The sequence below is a fragment of the Medicago sativa genome, chromosome 4, assembly GCF_051527215.1.
Source record: "Medicago sativa cultivar Bolivia chromosome 4, Bolivia_mono, whole genome shotgun sequence".
Taxonomy (NCBI): Eukaryota; Viridiplantae; Streptophyta; class Magnoliopsida; order Fabales; family Fabaceae; genus Medicago; species Medicago sativa.
In genome coordinates, this window is record NC_140752.1 from 55,418,885 (window position 1) to 55,432,934 (window position 14,050).

A 14,050-nucleotide genomic window follows, 5' to 3' on the forward strand; every position below is an offset into this window, starting at 1 on the left:
GACTGTGAAAATTAACCTGTGAAAATTGAATGTTAAAAGGGGTATCAACAGATCCATTTTCATCACTCATTAATAACATATAAAATACAACAGTGACGTATATAAGCGGCATCGCACCCACATTAACATACCACAAAAAAGTGCAGGAGAAAACAGCACCGCTGCACTGTACGAACAGCCGGACAGTAGCTGACAGCAGCATAACAGCAGGGGTAAAAAAACCACCCCCCAAACTAGTCACCAAATAATGCTCATTGATACTCTAAGACTATAACCAAAGCACAAAAATACACAAAGCCAAGCACGCAACACAATAGCAGCAAAAATACACGTATCTAGTCATTGAATATTTCAATTTAATACCAACAATTAGACACACATATTCTACATTTTAACCAAATTTAACAAATTAGGGTTTGTGTCAAAAGAGGGAAATAACCACAAATTGATGCAATAAACATCAATTTGACAGATTGAAAGAAAAACAGTAGAATCCAAGTGTGGGTATTCAAATGAATGAAGAAGAGGATGAAGGGAACTTACGTACGTTTCTGATGAGATGAGAGGAGAGGGAACAAGCGAAGGCGGTGATATTGGTTCTTCTCCGGCGGGACATGAAACGAATATATGCATGGATACGTATTTATGGTTTTTCACTGTTGGATTTCAATTTATATTTATATTTTTATTTTATTTTTATTTTATACCTATCATAGTCCTTTTTTATTTTTTTTGGTTCTGAACTATTTATTACAGTATACTCCTTTTCCCACCCTCCAATCTTCTTAGACAACCTTTTTTGAATTATAAAATCCAAAAAATTATTTGTTTAAGCCTTAAGGTAGTGATGACCTTAAGCCTCAAAAAGCTTTTATAAATGAATTTGTTATAAATACTAGCGAAAAAACAGGCACTCACGTGATTGTCTTTCTGCTCTTTTTATTGCACTAAATGGAAAAAATAAACATATATATATATATATATATATATATATATATATATATATATATATATATATATATATATATATATATCGTGTTTGTTACATTTGCTTTAATATTTAAATTTATTCTTATCTATTTGTTACATGTGTTATTTACATTGAAAATTGAGGGTATTATTGGAAAGGAAAAAATCTAGCCCAAAAATGCTGAAAGGGGTCATTTTCTTTATATATAGTATAGAATAGATAATAAGTGGATGCCCATGAACCCTTGTACTTATCTCTTAAGTGACGTCATATTACTTATCTCCAAGCCACACATATTTGTACTTATCCCTTAAGTACTTAACTCTTAAGTAATATCATTGTATTTCTCTATAAAGACCACATGTAACATAATTGTGCTAAGACATTTTGGTACCGTGAGGGGGACCTTAATACGAAGTTTTTCCATGCGGCAGCCAGCACTAGAAGAAAGCTAAATTGAATTGTGCATCTTGAAGATGAGAATGGTTTTGAATATTGGTTTGAAGATATAGTCTGAAGCATATTGTGCGTGATTATTTCATGCTTTCAAAAAACACTGAGTTCGCGTGCAAGTGTCATTAATTTGGTTCCAACTTCAATAATCGGGGATGATAACGATATGTTAACTGCGGCCTTCACCCTATAGGAGTTCAAACAGGCAGCTTTCTCCATGCAAGCAGATAAATGTCCAGGGCCGGATGGTTTTAATCCAGGGTTCTATCAACATTTTTGGGAGACTTGTGGTCATGAAGTTTATCAGGCAGGTTGTCATTGGCTAGCAAGTGGTGCTTTCCCACCACATGTCAATTCTACTAATATTACACTTATTCCAAAAGGTGATTCACAGAATTCCATGAAAGATTGGCGGCCTATTGCTCTGCGTAATGTTGTGTTTAAAATTGTAGCCAAGATGCTAGCTAATAGGCTCAAACAGGTGCTCGATAAATGTATTTGAAGGTGAGAAAAACACAAGAAGGGGGTTGAATTGTGTTAGCTTTTTCTTCTTTTTCTCCTACTGAAGTCACTGATCAGAAGCAGATAGAGTTCAGCTTCTGAAGTGATGTTCAGATTCTAAATGCAGGGGATAAAAACAGAGAGAGAGAGAGAGAGAGAGAGAGAGAGAGAGAGAGAGAGAAGAAAGACCAAAGCAATTATACAGGTTTCTTCCACAAACTGGAAGTAGTCCTGTCCCCCTTGGACTTCCATGGAGAGTTCACTAAAAATGTAATATCTGATTACAACTGCTCACTGCTAAAACTAGCAAGAGACTTCAAACTTACTTAAGCACAACTGCAAGAGATTTCCTATGCTCAAGAACTAAATCAAGACACTTCTTATGCTCAAGCACAACTGCAAGAGACTTTTATTCAAACAGAATTACAAAGAAATTTGTTTGAGGTTGAACACTTGATATACAATCAGTGGTGTTCACAATACAAATCAGATACAGACTCTTAAGACTCTAGAATTTCAAAGATATGAACTTTGATAAGAAATTCTATGTGAACTTTTGATGCAGAACAATTTCAGCAGAGTTTTGGCGCTTGTAAATTGTTGTGAGTCTCTCTGAAATCTTCAAGTCTTCACTCTTTTATATAGAGGTGTGAAAGATATGTTGTTGATTTCCAGCGCATTAAAAAGAGTCGTTTAAAGCTTTGATCAATCACCAACGATCTTTTTCCTGATATGGTTATTGTCCTATGAATGATCAATTTCAAATCCATTCCAAGTCTGGAGGAACATCGTTGCAGGCACAACTGTTGTTCTTGTCTTGTTGCAGAGACAAAATAGAGTAGTGGAGGTAGTGGTTGTACAGTTCGTACAATTGTCCTTTTTCAACGCTCTTCAAAGCACTAGCATCCAGTGCCTTCAAATCCTTTTGAATTAGTCGTTGCTTCACTCTTCTGGTCTTCTGCAATGTTGGACGAGATTAAATCACTTGAACAACTATTGAAGCATTAATTCTCACAGCTTCTGATGATCTTCAGCTCTTGATGAACTTCAGAGCTTCTAAGGAAAATGTGCTTCTGGTGATCTTTCTTCTGATGAGGTGCTTCTGATGACGTCAGCACTTCAGGAGCACTTGTCTTCAGAACCTCTTTTCTTCAGACGCTTCAAACTTCTTTCTTGTTGATTCCAATTGGTCTTTTTTGTTCTTCCAGAACCTAATATAGATACCAAATTTTTGTCTATGGTCATGTACACTTGAACAAATATTAGCATGTCCAATTGACAATTTTTAATACCTTGTTATCATCAAAACTCTAAAGGGTAATGTTTAAACACTTTTTGTTCCAACAATCTCCCCCTTTTTGATGATGACAAACATTAGTATTTAAAATGTTCAATTGTTGTTAATCTAATTAACAAGTTGACTTTGAGGGCATGCGGTTTATAAGCTCCCCCTGAGTCCAATAGTACTTTAAGGTGAGGTTTGTAAGCTCCCCCTGAGTTCTATCTATGTAAATTAAATCATTAAAAACGTAATAACACTCAGAATTATCTCACATTAAATAGACTAAGACATGAGAAGAAGGTCCTATTAATTTAACTTGATTAAAAATTAAATTAATGGGGCTCAGAGCCTATAAATACTATACATCTACTCCCGCTTTTGTCATCAATAAAAATATAAAATAAAGACAAAAAAGAGATGAGAAAATATGATGAGAAAATTAATTCAAAAATAAAACAGATAAGAATCAGTTCAGAAGCATAAAGAATAAGTTCAGAAGCATAAAGATAATCAGAAGCATAAACATTCAAAAACACAGAAATAAACAAGCTAAAGAGTGTGTGCAACTAGGGCTTGGCTTGTTTCTGGAACATTTCCATCATTTCTTTGAGCATCCTATTTGTTGTTTCTGATTGCTTCTTCATTTCTTCCTTAAACTCATTGTTGCTTCTGATAAGAATTTCTTCTCTGATTCTTGCTTCTTCCAGCTGAGCTTCTGTTTGCATTTTGTGTTCAGCAAGTGTCAATTTGTACTCTAGGAGTTCTTTCTTCAGCCTCTTGTTCTCCTTCTCTAGTTCAGAATCACTCTTCAACTTCTCAAGAATAGGAGAATCTGTTTGAACTTTCAGCTTAGTCAACCACTTGAGATCCAGATTCTCATAATGAACACTTGAAGAGATGATACCAGATGCATCCAAGAACATTGGAGTGTCTGAAATGTAAAGCTTGCTTCTTTCTTCAGTTCTCTTGATTTCCACTTCCTACATGCACCTAACAACATCCTTGAACCAATCATGGAGAGAGTTCTTAGTATTGTTATGTGCTTCAAGACATGACTTCTGAAGTTCACTCGTAACAAAATCTATTCTTTCTCTCAATCTTCTCCATTCCTTGACATAGTCCTCTTCATGAACAAGGTTGTTCCTGGCCTTTACTAACTTGTTCAGCTCCTTGAAAATATTTTCACATACATCTGTTAATATAATAGAATCTAGAAACAGGGTAGGTTGGGAAGAGACATTGATAGGAGTACAAGTTTGAAGGGCTTGATTTGAGAATGAAGGTAGGTCTGAGATAGTGTTTTCAGTAACAACTATTTGAGTGGATGGTTCACGAGGCGATCTTGCTTCTGATGAGGTGCTTCCGATGACGTCAGCACTTCAGAAGCACTTGTCTTCAGAACCTCTTTTCTTCAGACGCTTCAAGCTTCCTTCTTGTTGATTCCAATTGCTCTCTTTTGTTCTTCCAGAACCAATAAAGATACAAAATTTTTGTCAATGGTCCTGTACACTTGAACAAATATTAGCATGTCCAATTGACAATTTTTAATACTTTGTTATCATCAAAACTCTAAAGGGTAATGTTTAAACATATTTTATTGCAACAGTATTTCTATTAATCAGTCAGCTTTTGTCCCAGGTCGATCTCTTTGAGACAATGCCATGGTGGCTATTGAAGTCGTTCACTATATGAAGGCAAAGGCTAGAGGAAAAAGTGGGGATGTTCCACTTAAGTTGGACATTAGTAAAGCTTATGATAGACTAGATTGGGATTATCTATGAGATATCATGATTCAAATGGGTTTCTCATCTCGATGGGTTAGCTGGATTATGCTTTGTGTCGAGACGGTTGATTACTCGGTTTTGGTTGTTGGAGCATCAATTGGTCCTATTGTACCAGGGCATGGCCTTCGTTAGGGTGATCCCCTTTCACCTTATTTGTTCATCATTTGTGCTGAAGGTCTTTCCTCCCTTATTCGTGAAGTTGAACGTCGTAATGACATTAGAGGTACTATGATATGCACAGATGCACCAGTTATTTCTCATCTTCTCTTTGCAGACGATTGCTTTCTATTCTTTAGAGCTTGTGAACGTGAGGTTGTTTGTATGAAGAATATTTTTCCTACTTATGAAGAAGCTTCAGGGCAGGCCATTAATCTCCAGAAGTCAGAATTATTTTGTAGTCGCAATACTCCAGATGATTTGAAGAATCTCATTGCTACTACTCTTGGTGTTCGTCAAGTGTTGGGAACATGTAAATATCTTGGGCTACCATCTATGATTGGACATAGTAAACATGCAACTTTTAAATTTATTAAGGATCGTATATGGAATAAAATCAACTCCTGGAGTAGTAGATGTCTCTCGCAGGCTGGAAGGTAGGTTCTCATTAAGTCTGTTTTACAATCTATCCCTTCTTATGTGATGAGTGTTTTCCTTCTTCCGGGATCCCTCATTAATGAGATAGAGAAAATGTTAAACTCCTTCTGATGGGGTCATAATTCAGCGAATTCTCGAGGATTGCACTGGCTATCCTGGGAACGCCTTTTAGTTCCTAAGGTGTTTGGAGGTATGGTTTTTAAGGGCCTTAAGGCTTTCAATATGGCTATGGTAGGCAAGCAGGCTTGGAAGTAGGTTTCTTCTCCATAATCTTTAATCACTCGTTTACTCAAAGCTAAATATTTCCCCGAAGTGACTATTTTGGAGCTAGCATAGGCCATAATCCTAGTTATGTCTGGCGTAGCATTTGGAGTGCCAAAGACGTGATTCACCGTGGTTTTCAGTGGAGTATAGGCCCAGGAGAACACATTTCAGTTTGGGATCACCCATGGCTCAATAATGCTTCACGAATTTTACCGTCTACTCATCATCATTTGGAGTGGCCATCTATAATTGTTTCTGACTTGTTGGGTACACCCCAAAAACAATGGAATATGGAGCTAATTAATGCTTTTTTTGACAATGCTACTGCTAGAAATATATTTAATACTCCGTTATTCCCTTCTGTAACTCATGATGTGCCTGTTTGGAAGTTCGAGAGGGATGGTGCCTATTCAGTTAAAAGTGCTTACAAGGATATTCTAAATCATGATGTGGCAGTTGTACAACACCGTGTGTCGGGTAACTAGAATTGTATCTGGAGTTTAAAATTGCCCCCGAAGGTCAAGAATTTCCTATGCAGAGCTTGTCGTAATTGTTTGCCCATAAGAATCCGATTGCAATCAAAGGGAGTTCAGTATACTGATAGGTGTGCAGTGTGTGATGATTTTAGTGAGGATAGTACCCATTTGCTTTTTATGTGTGATAAAAGCAAGATTTGTTGGCAGCGGAGTGGTTTATGGAGTCTTTTTATGGTTGTTTTTGATATTGATGCAAGCTTTCCAACCACTGTGTTTGCTATTTTCCAACCCTTTAAAATTATCCTGAGACTTTAAAAGTGATTCTCAAGTAGTTTACTTGGAATAGTTAAGTTAACTTTCTGACTTCAGAACGTTCTGAAGTTCATACACAAAAACTGTTTAATAAATTAAATGTGCAAGTGTGTGTTGTGTATACTGTAATAAAAGAGTATAGAGAAGAGAGAAAGAACACACAAAGCGTTATAGTGGTTCACCCAATGTGGGCTAGTCCACTCCTCACAATCTTGTGAGAGTTTCCACTATGATGCTTGAGATAACCTCTCAAGTACTGCACCTTACAATCTTTGTTCACCTGAACAATTACAATTTTGTATTCTCATATGGAATAAATGAACACAATAATACAATTCACATAATACAATTCACATAATAATGATTTAATGTATCTATAAACCATTGATTCCATGAATATCTCATTCAAAGTCTTAAACTTTTGCACATTATGTTACTTCTTGCTGATTAATATCTCGCTGTGCTACTCTAATTTATTAGTTCACTTCGCTTAGGCGTACTGCTCCAACCATACTGTAAATTTCTCCATCTCATTAATACATGTTATGAACATGGGGCTAACTCTACACTTCTTGCTATTTCGAGCACCGACTTATAATCACTGACGAGTCATTTTCAAATACTGCAATTTTTTTCTTTAAACATGCACTACATACTTGTTCTCGCAAAGTGTTACTTGAATGATTCTCACATTCATATTATTTATGAACTAAAACATACTTGACAATTTGCGGCTTATTTCCATTCTATTTCATTCGTGTCGTGCTGATAATTATACTTACGAGCTCTCTTGAGATAACTTCAATTCTCAAAATCCATTCTAATCGACCAAGTCATTCTTTTAGTTTTTAGAACAATTACGTGAGAAAAGTCATCAAAAGAAAATATTTGATTCCTTAATACTTTACTTCATTCTTAACACTTTCGCACTAACAACAACCTTCCATATAACGGAACCTTAAAATAAATTCTCAAATTCAAAAATCTTGATTAATCCTTATCACATCAACCTATTGTATTCATGCGTTAATACATTCTTGTCCTCTTGATAGAGCTTGACATCATTCGTCCATTAGTTCACTGTACTTTGGCAACTTCTTATTCAGTCTTCATTTTTTTTTTTCCGATTAAAAGTTACATCTTGTCTCTGACCATTACCGGGATCTCTTTCCACTTTCTGTTATACTTGTATTTCTTAGTTCGAAGAACAACTTAATATCATGATAAATGCAAGGGGTCTTATTCAATTTCCTTAGCGTAAAATTCTTATTAGTTTAACTTTTCTGCAATTCCTTGCTAATAAAAAAATACATCCAAATCGTTGTTGAGGCAAAATCCCTAATTAATTTTAAAGATAATAAACCAATATGATTAAAGAATTAATGGACTTTGATTATTTCCTTGGTATTTAACTTGTGCTCTTGAGTGTTTTACTAAGACAGGAACAAGGCTTAAATCATACCAAGAATCAAGTAATCAAAGGACATTTGATTTCAAGATCTAACACTGAGATCAGAAAGTTAGATCAGAATGTTGCTAAGAGATCAGAATGTTCGCACAAGAGATCAGAAGGTTGCTTCTATACAAGCCCAAAATCTCAAGAACATAGATCAAGGTCATGCAAGGCACATGTGACATAAATAAATGTCAAGAGAAGTACTTCTGCATTGATCAAGAAATAAAGGCATCTATGATGATTAAAAGATTAATGGACTTTGATAGTTCTTGGTATTTGTGCATTCTTGAGTGATTAACCAAGACACAAACAAAGTTTAAATCATACCAAGATACAAGAAATCAAAGTACATTTGAATTCATGAACTAACTCTGAAGTTCAGAAAGTTAGTTCAGAATGTTGATCAGAAAGTTGATCAGAACGTTCTGATGATAGTCCAGAAGGTTGTTCATAAGCAAACCCAGATTCATCAAGAACGTGAAGAACATGCAAGCACACTTGACATGAATTAGAGGTCCAGAAAGGTACATCTGCATGGATCTATCAACAATAAAGGCATGAACAAAGAGTTATGTCAAAAGGATCTTTAATGTTCATCCAAGACTATGAACATTAAAGTACTAGGATTATTCCAATGAGAATATCATCCTAGATGTTGCATTCACTGCACTTCAGTCATGTCTCTACTATTAGGATTGATTACATCAAACGTAGTCTTACAAATCATCCTTAAGTGAGCACAAATGAAACATTCTGATGATCAGAATGTTCACTCCTGCACATGCTTCCAGCCATGAACAGTGTAGTTGGTAGAAAGAAGAAAAAGGTAGCAAAAGGAGATCTTGCATCAGAGATAACTTGTACTCTGAACTGAATCAAGCAGATTTCCTGGAAGCATGGGCCTGAAGTTGCAGACCCACTATCCTCTCTTTCCTGCACAAAGTCCAAGACAGATTTGGTTCACTTTATCCTACTTTTCCAGCAACTTTTGAAGCATATGGAGAAGCTACTTTTTGGAGGATAAAACTCAAACAAATCTCACATCACGTGCTGGGCAAGCCCAGAAATTCATCCAACATTCATCCATGATGAACCCAGATGAAGAACATCATGAATTTCCAACATTCTGATGTTCATCCTGGGAACGCAACAACATTCTGATGGTCAGAATGTTCACCCAGATTTTCAAGTAAAAGCTTGTGGGGCCCAGGACACATGGCATAACACCATTGGACACCCTACAACGGCTATTTGAGCCCAAAGACTCTATAAATACAGATCTAAGGCTCAGCAAAACTTGCACCTTGCCAAAGCATTCAAATAAACAACATGAAGATTGTTTAAAAGCTCTTGCAACAGAAATTGATCAATGGCTAAGGCTTTCATTTACTTAGTGCACATCAATACTCTTTGTTATCTCTTGCAAAGATAACTTCTCTTCCCCCTCCTCTGTTTGATTCTCAAACATTCAAACTCCACACAAATTGCAAAGCATACAAGAAAACAACTTGATTTTGTTTGAAGCTTTTGCAAACTGAAATTGATCAATGACTAAGGCTTTCATTACTTAGTGCAAATCAATACTCTCTGTTATCTCCAAGATAACTTCTTCTTCTTTATTCTTCTGTTTGTTTCTCAAACATTCAAACTCCAAACATCTTGTAAAGTCTCATCTAACTTTAGGGGTACTAAAGTGTTAGTTTGAGCTGAAGGTGCAAAGTCTAAGTGGGTAACTTAGCAAGAAGAAAAGAAAGTCTCATCTAGCTTTAGAGGTGCTAAAGTGTTAGTTTGAGCTGAAGGTGCAAAGTCTAAGTGGGTAACTTAGCAAGAAGAAAAGAAAGTCTCATCTAGCTTTAGAGGTGCTAAAGTGTTAGTTTGAGCAGAAGGTGTAAAAGTCTAAGTGGGTAACTTAGCAACAAGATGCAAGCCTGCTGAGGCTTAGAGAATACAGGATTGTAAGTGTTCAGGTGAACACAGATTGTAAGGTGCAGGATTTGAGAGGTTATCTCAAGCATCATAGTGGAAACTCTCACAAGATTGTGAGGAGTGGACTAACCCACATTGGGTGAACCACTATAAACTTCTGTGTGTTGATTCTCTCTTCCCTATACTCTTTACTTACTGCAAACACAAACACACACAAACACATTTACTTTGTTAAACTGTCTTTGCACTCAGACACCAGGACATTCTGAAGTCTGCTTTAAACTGTTTTTGCACTCAGACATCAGAACGTTCTGAAGTCTGCTATTAACTTAACTATTCCAAGTTTCCACTTGAGAATCATTTTTAAAGTTGCAGGATAATTTTTAAAGGGTCACAATTCAAACCCCCCCTTTCTTGTGACTATTTTATCCACTTCAATTGGCATCAGAGCCCGCCTCTATGGGTTGAGCACTTAACAGTGTATGAGGAAAAGATCCAGAAGGAAGTGATGTCAAAACCTGCAAATCAAAGTGCATGTCACATCTGAATGATCTTTGAAGAAGAAGATGCAAAGATGACAACCAGAGATGATTCTGAAGAAAAAGGAGAAGTCAACACATGAGTAAAGACAAACACAAGAAGTGAAGAGGTAAGAAATTCTAATCCTTATCTTTTATATAAAGTGTTTAAAAATATCTCATATGACTCATGCATTTTATCTTAAAAGTATGAACTTTTAAAATAATAACTTTTCTTGTATAAAGAAAGAAAATGTGACTCATGCATTTTAAAATATTTGAGAAACATAAGATTCTCAATATGCAAAAATTTGTAAGATTTAGAAAAGTCTGAATTTTTGAAACAAAATGATATTTCTAAAAGGGAAGTAAAATTTTGAAAATGACATATTCAACTTTTTAAAGTCTGTTAAGACCTTTAAAAAAAAAAGGCTGGTTTAGGTTTCATAACCTATCACTAACAAAAGTGAGAAGGTAAATAAAAATGATCATTTTGAAAAAGAATTCAACCATTTCAAAAAGACATTTTATCCTAAATTAATATTGGTCTCAAAAGGTTGAGATTGGTAAAACATAATGTTCTTATTACAACAAATCTGATTATCTTAAATCAGAATGTGGTCATAAGAAAGAATCTCTCCAAAAGAGAGTCACTAACCTTCAAGGACCCAAAGTAATATGGGTACCAAAAGCTTTGTCAATCTGTGATGCAGGAATATTTGCTTCCAAGATTATATGTGAAGAAAATGTTGAATCACTAGAAGATAAGCAAATGGAATTTGCAACTAGTTTTGATCACAACACAGATGATCTAAAACTCAGACCTCAACACTGATGTGTTTCAAGATGATGGGAAAAACAGTTCAGACTGTTCAAGAAACATCTGAAATGGAAAATCAGAATGTTCAGGTGTCTGCAGATCAGAATGTTCAAGAAAATGCTCCTGATGATGAAGCTACTCAATTCAAAAAAATTGAAAGCTTCAAAGTTCATCCCTCTGTTTTCAAGCAAGAACAAGAAGACTTCTCATATTCTATATGAATTGGATTTCACACTCACATTCAAGCATTTTAAGATGTCTCTGAAAAAGTGAAGTGTATGAAAAAAAATTATCAAATCTTTAACATAAAGAATTTGACAACAATGAGGATTTTCCAACAATGGATCAAGACATCCCTGAAGAAACCTTCCAAGAAGTTGCAGACATTGCTAAGGAAGCTGTTCAGAAAGTTGATGAAGCTCAGAATGTTGAACAACGTCAAAAGGAAGTTGATGTTGCTGAGAATGGAAATCAGCAAGTTAAAGCAATACCTCAAATATTGAGATTGCAACCAATAAGGTTTGGGAAGCTGATGCAACTACTGAAACATGAATTCAGAAAAGTTGATGAAGTTCCTGCATAACAACTTCAGAAAGTTAATGAAATTGAAAAAGCTTCTGAAAAATACCTCAGAAAGCTAACAAAGCTAGAAGCCTTTATTGGAGAAGAATCCTTTAAATCTTCTACTGCTGAAACAATTTCAAAATCTGAAGTGATGTTACAAACATCATAAGTAAACTCCAGTTTGATAAACAATAAATTGTTCTAGAATCTGATGAGGATGAGCTAGCTGGAAATGAAGCTGGTTTTGATCTGAATATAGAGGAATTCAGCTCAGATCACAATGCAAGTGTCTTTGAGGACTCTCAGATGAAAAATGATGGAACAATTCCTTCAACTCAAGTTCAGAATGTTCAAGGAAACATTCTTCATGAACAAAGCATTTCATCTGTTGATCATATGTCTGAAACATCTGGATATGTTAAAAGACAGTCAGATCAGAAAGTTGGAAAGACTAAGAAGAAGAGAAGGCTACTGATGATTAAACTGCTTCAGAAGGACATCCTTATTGATGCTTGGAGTTCTCCATCCAAATGAGAAAGTATTTCAAAGAAAGAGAAGCATGCTCTCTTCATTGAATCTCAAAGTAAGGAACATCATCCTATAAGGTACACATTTATTTGCACTATAATAAATATGATGATTGAATGCATGTTTAATATATGCTTATATCAAATGTTTAAACTTAAATGCAATAATTGTTTCATACTTTGTTCACACTCCTTTCATGATGGTATGATACTCATTTACAACTGCACAAGTCATAATTGATGTTTAAAATCATTACATGATGTCTTATGCTTTAAATGTGTTACATCAATTTGTGAATACTTATCTTTTCACATTTGAAATAAATGATTTTGATACATTTCTGAATTATTAACATGAGTTGCAAACTAAATCATCATTGTTGATAGGGAGATTTATGTTTGATCGTTGATGTTAAATCATGATTGTTCATTAATTTGAAACATAAAAAATGTCTAAATTTGTCAAACTTCAGAATAATCTAAAACAAGAAGATACTCACTTGTTTTTGATATGGTTTATGAAAATACCATTCTTCAGACATAATCCCAAAAGAATCTTATGTTTGAAATTCCCATTAGAAGATTTTTTATATACTTGATCTTCATGTTGATGCTGTGTATGATCTTGTTATAATCTTCAAATATTGCTCTAAGGTTTGCATATTTTGTTCTTAAACTTATATTGGCCTTGCTTTGAGCATAAAAGTTTGTTTAATTATCTTACTTTAATTGCCAAAATTGAAGACAAAGATAAAAGTGCAAACATCAATATGTGTTGGATTTCAAACATGTGCAAAAGAATCTCATTTAACTCCAGTTAAAAGGATTTTCTGAAATCTAGTAGGTACTACTGATCATGGCCTTTGGTATAGAAAAGGTTCTTGTTTTGATCTTGTAGAATATGCTAATTATGCTGAAGACAAAGTTGAGAAGAAGAGTACAAGTGGCTTCTGTCAAGTCTTGGGACAAGCATTAATTGAATGGTCTTGATACCATTGCATTCTCCACAACTGAAGTTGAGTGTGTATCTGCAGCTAGTTGTTGCTCTCAAATTTTGTGAGTAAGAAATCAGTTGGAAAATTACACACTAAGGTACACAAGTACTCCTATTTTTTTGTGATAATAAAAGTGCAATTAATCCTTTTAAGAATCCTATTTAGCATTCTAGGTCTTAACATATTGAAATAAAGCATCATTTCATTAGAGACCATGATCAGGAAAAGAATATTACATTAAGCTTTGTTGATACTGAAAATCAACTAGCTGACTTTTTCACAAAATCCCTTGTTGAGGATAGATTCAGTTTTCTTAAAGAAAAATTGTTAATCATGAAAAATCCCAATAAAGATTGATTACAGATCACTAAGGGCCTTAGACTAAACCCCTTGATGTCATCTGATGCAAATCAGATAGATCTATCTCAATCTGGACATTCATCAGAATGTTCCAGAGTTCAGAATGTTCCTGAGTTCAGAATGTTCATCAGGTCAGAATGTTCATGAATATCAGAATGTTCAAAACCTGAAATCTGGGTCAGAAATCTCATGCGTGAGATTTTGCGTTGATTTTCTCCAGAAATATTTCTATAATCTTAAGCATTTAA

General features: G+C 34.9%; 1 pseudogene; it reads left to right on the forward strand.

Annotated features, from left to right (window-relative positions):
* Window positions 1-11,397: 11,397 nt before the first annotated feature.
* On the forward strand, window positions 11,398-13,799 carry LOC146929969 (uncharacterized; annotated as a pseudogene).
* The last annotated feature ends 251 nt before the right edge of the window (window positions 13,800-14,050 follow it).